This window comes from Penaeus japonicus, unplaced genomic scaffold (genome assembly GCF_977035675.1).
Source record: "Penaeus japonicus unplaced genomic scaffold, GWHDUDI00000001_assembly GWHDUDI00000023, whole genome shotgun sequence".
NCBI classification, from domain to species: domain Eukaryota; kingdom Metazoa; phylum Arthropoda; class Malacostraca; order Decapoda; family Penaeidae; genus Penaeus; species Penaeus japonicus.
The window spans coordinates 7495002-7500001 of record NW_028234425.1 but is presented as its reverse complement, the minus strand read 5'-3'; the positions used below and the strand labels follow the sequence as shown (position 1 = coordinate 7500001).

The 5000-nt window shown below is 39.5% G+C and overlaps 1 pseudogene across 1 annotated transcript; it reads right to left on the bottom strand.

The window, feature by feature from the left end:
• Positions 1-3374: 3374 nt before the first annotated feature.
• Positions 3375-4946, bottom strand: LOC147469160 (uncharacterized; annotated as a pseudogene). The gene is made up of 2 exons (XR_015192128.1): positions 4855-4946; positions 3375-4382 (listed from the first exon to the last, which is right to left on the bottom strand). The product of XR_015192128.1 is annotated as an uncharacterized LOC147469160 (transcript).
• Positions 4947-5000: the final 54 nt, after the last annotated feature.

Sequence of the window (5000 nt, the reverse complement as noted above, 5' to 3'; positions counted from 1 at the left end):
CATTATCAGCTGTTATATGTCCCACTTTAAAATAATTATTAGATAAGAGGAAATAAGTCGTTAAAATGTATTTCATTGTTATTATTAAACATCCTTTAACGTACCTAGTGTATCTAAATATATACTTGATGTTGCGTGCATTCGATGGACAATTATGATATCATTTATATTATGTACTCAGTAATAAAACTATTTAGGATTTTAGTCTCCCTATGTATATATTAGATGTTTTCGTTTTTATTTTTTTCCTTCTTCTTCCTTTCTTTTCTTTTTTGTTGAGTATGTCCGTGTATATAACTCAATAAAACTTGTTATTTGTATATGGAATTCAAGCTATCAATTAACTGTAAATAACATGAAAAGACCGCATGAAGCGATCCTGTGGCCTCCATTGTTCATTTGCTGGCAAATGCCAATAAACCTCCACTGTTTATATTTGGCAAATTGTGTAGTGTCAGGAAATGTAAATCCTCCTTATTCTAGGTCATAATAGAAGCACTGCGGCAGCTTGGTGGTCAGAGATAAAAGTGAACCATTTGTCATGCAGTCAGAGGAGTTAATAAAGTGTTATCGACTTCCAAAACAGTGAACCAGAAACCTGCTTCAGAAATTCAACAGAACATTACCCACAGCAACAGATAGCAAAGGTAATTATCTTTATTTCAATATTATGCTGATTATACAAAATAGGATTATTAATTTGAACAGATTATCAAATGTGTATTCTAATCTATGTGTGTGGAATTTAAACTATAGTGCTGATATATATTTTTCTTTTTTTTTAATAGGTTGCAGTTTCCACCTCATATGCAGCTTTTGACCTCTCTGCGTTAAATGACATCAAGATCTTTCCAGCTAAGCATTGCAGATTATTTAGAAATGTCTGTAGCATCAGTCTGCAAATATTTAACGCACCAAGAAATAACAGCACATGCAAAAACAAGAAATACCATAGAGCGTGCCATTGGTGTACCTGGAAGGCGCTTTGCATGTCTTGGACAGCCACTTCGCACAAAATTGGAGACATCAAAGAGGCTCATCATGGCTTGTGCTGTGTTGTATAATCTAGCTTTTACCGAGAAGATTCTCACCGCCGAAGAAAACACAGATGAACTAGAGCATAATGCAAGACGCTATGGTAATCGAACCCTGGATAAGATAGGTTGCATTATTAATTTCCAGTTTAATCTTATCTTTGTTTATATTTATTTTATATAAGGGAAAGGGAACTGTTTTATAGTAATTTGTATTAATCATTATTGATGTGAGAAACCGGGTTATCATTTATATCATTATTGTTTAAAATTGAAATAAGACCTAGTCAAAAGCCTTGTCAGTATGTATCAGATTCTTTATTAGTGGAAGGAGACATTTTCTATTTTTAAATATTTTATCTGCGTAGCAATAAGATATGCTAATATATATATATATATATATATATATATATATATATATATATATATATATATATATATATATATATTTCAAGTCACAAACTATGATATTTTATCTTCTTTTTTTGTGAAATATCTATCTAACAATGAGAATGTCTGGATTTAAGTCTTATCATTTTTGACGTGTGAAGTCATGTTATTAAGTTTGCTGGAATGGTTATCAATGGGATGAGAATTTTCTTGTAAAATATGTTTGAATTATCTATGCAAAAAGGGTCGTCTGCATGTTTGTTTTTCAATTGATATGACACATTGGTTATAAGAATGAAAAAACTATGTAGTTTTGCAGTATATTTCATACTTCTGTGGTATTTATGTTTCCAAATTTCATGCCCTGAAGTTGCAAATATTGCTTTGCTTCACTCAAAAATGAAATTACTTTATCTGCAATCCTTTTAAAATCACTTGCAACACTTTCTGCTGATGCCCGAACTGTTTCACAAGTCGGAGAATTCCTGTCTAATTTCATTCGCCTGCAAAGGTTGGGCATCATAGACCTTTTTGTTGTTCAGTCTGATATCCCTGTAGCATTCCTCCCTCTCCGAGCTGTGGTTCCTCTTTTTGCCCTTTCTGTGAATTGTTGAAGAAGGTGGCCGTCTGGCTGAGATGGGTGGTGATGGATCAGAGTAAGGTGATGTAATGGCTGGAGGTAGTAGTGGTTCAGCATAGGCAGATGATGGAATTTGGGTCAGTGGTGTTGTTGGCAGTGAGGGTATTTCAAGGGTAAGGAGGTCCTAGAGGGCTTTGAGTTGCAGTAGGAATAGCAAAGTCCTGTTGTCTAAATGATGGACCTTCATCAACCCATTCTGAAATTGACATTATTAAAGAAATGATAGCAATTAATCTTTTAAAAATCAGTTTCTGCATTGGTACACACACGCACCACACATACATGAGTGTGTGTGTGTGCCCTAGTCAAAATTTAAACACTTTGCTGTATGTTATAAATGTTTCTTTCATTACATCACGATAGTAATAATTACGAAAGTGCCTATACCTGTATCTTAAGTAGACAGAATCTTCATGATGATGATAAAGCCACGGGTTGAGCTGCCATACTGCTTTTCTGCGTACTCCAGCTCTCCGTCCATTAGGACACCAGTTCCCATTTTCTTCTTGATGTAGTTGCTGTACTCTTTCTTAACCCTAGAACAAAAATGACTGGTAATTATTGTGCAAACTACACATCTATCTAAGATAAGTATTTGGATAAACGTACTACAAAAAGTAGGTGACAATCAGATAATTGGCGTTACTGATTCTGAATCATATCAAAGAATGCAGATAAAGCATACGGTGACACAAGAGAAAACATATTGCTAATATTGCAACTGCCTACTTCAGTACATCCCTAACCTCACTTTTTTACTCTTCTCGTATTTATCCATGAGTAATCTATTAATATAATTTAAAATAGGTAAATTTGGATAAAGACGCAACCAGACTTCTAGGCACGACACGATATTTTTTCTGGTAGTTTTCGTTCTGTTTTGTACAGTTTCGCTACTCATTTCCATCGGAAACCTTTCGTTGCTGAATTACACCCCACCCCCTCCCTACCCACACGCGCGCCATCGTCGGTACGGAGATAAACGATTTCTGGCGCGAAATTTAAAGGTTTTTCTTTTGCGTAATCAAAACCCAACCCATAAACCTAATCTAACCTAACCTAGTTTTTAGGTTTGCCCTAGCCAAGAGGGGGCTTCGCCCCCCCCCCCCCCCCCCCCCACTTTTAAGGCCACTGCGTGGCCGGTAAATTTTTCAAGACGGATGTCAACCACCGATCACGGAACTGACCGATTTTTGGTCTGCCCTAGCCTTGGACTCCCCCTTTTCTCAAGCCACTTCGTGGCAACGAACTATCCTCTTCGAATGTTACCACTTCTTACCTTAATTGGAGGCGTGTGAGGGGCCGGGTTGTGGCTCGTCAGGGTCAGATTATTCCGAGTCGGAGTCGGGTAGCGGCGCACGAGCGACGACGTCCTCTCGCTCGGACTGCGGAGGGTACAGCCGAGCGACTTCTAGGAAGGCGTGGTGTCGGTAGAAATAATTATTCCTGACGAAGATGTACCTCGACAGATATTGTGCGTAGTATTCGGGCCGATTGCCAGGCCGCTTCGTCCACTCCTTGACGTCATGCCAGAGTCTTTCTATGTTTTGTGTGTGGACGTCCCGATCCCCGGGATCCACGAACTCCACGGAGTGGTTTATTACCCGATGGGTATATCCCTCTTTGCCCAGGCCAAGGTACGCTCCCCAGCCGTCACTGCAGATGACGGAGCCGGGGAGAATATACTTCTTGATAAGGGGAACCAACGTCTCCTTGTTCCTGTTCGGAGTGAGAGGAGGAACGAGGGGGATGAGGAAGCTCTTCTTTTCCTCCCTCTCTATGCCCCCAAACACCCAAATGTTACTCAGTTGGCGTCCTCTACCGTACTTGCTTTTTCCAAAGCAAGATTCGTCAATTTCTACGACGACACCTTCGCCTCCGATTGGCTCCTGGTTTGCTAGCCAGTTTTCCGTTACTTCTGATCAGAAGCTTCGCCAATCAACACTGGTCTTCTGGGCCCAGCCAAGATTCTTAAAGATCCCGTGGTGGTCCCAGTGCTTCTGCAGCCAGTGATTAATGAAGCACACTACCTCCCACGGTTGCAGGTGAACTCCTTGGAGGAAGGTGCCCTTAAAGTCACTTATGGTGAAGTTACACTGCTTTCTTTTCTTGGTCTTGGGTATTTTCCTCCAACGGCCACAATACCACCTTGACTTCTCTGAACGGAAGGTAGTTCACAGTTTTTGCACTCCACTTCCGTTGGCAGAGCACCGTGGTCACGTAATAATTTAAGTGACGCAGCGTTATCTTTGTAAAAGAGCTTGATAAACTCCCACGGAGTATACCTACATCTTGTACACAATGTAGCCATCTCGAAACTGATTTTGAAATTCAAGCAAGGACCCAAACTCTATGTTCAATTGTCTGTGATTGGTCGATCATTTTGTCGGTTAGACCTATTGTTTCCCTATTGGTGCTATTATTATCACGTGACAGTATTGCCTTCTATCGATACTTTTTTGTATTTCCGCGGGTGAGGTTGGCGCATGCGCAGAGCCGATATTTTTCAGTCAGATGTTTGTTAAGACAGTGGAATCATCTCTCCCGTTAATCGTTTTTTAATTAATTTCAAAATAATATATCCCGACTATTTTTCGTTTCCAGAAAAGAGCTTTTACGGGTTACGTCATAATTAAAACTACGTCATGCCGAAAGGTTTGTGTTTTCGCTACGTGTGGTTGCGTCTTTATCCAATAATACCTTAAAATATATATCTTGTATCACAATATATATGCTAAAATAAGCATGCAATAAAAAATGGTATTATTTTGCAACAGCTGAGTTACCGACCTGCAAGCGGAGTCCGGGTAGATGGCATTAAAGCTGGCAGTTATGCTCTCCCATGCTTGTTGCTTGCAACTGATGCTCCCAGGGTCTATCATTTATAAATTTATGTTGTGGCTATGGTCAGCGATGAGAGAGATCAAAACTTTCCT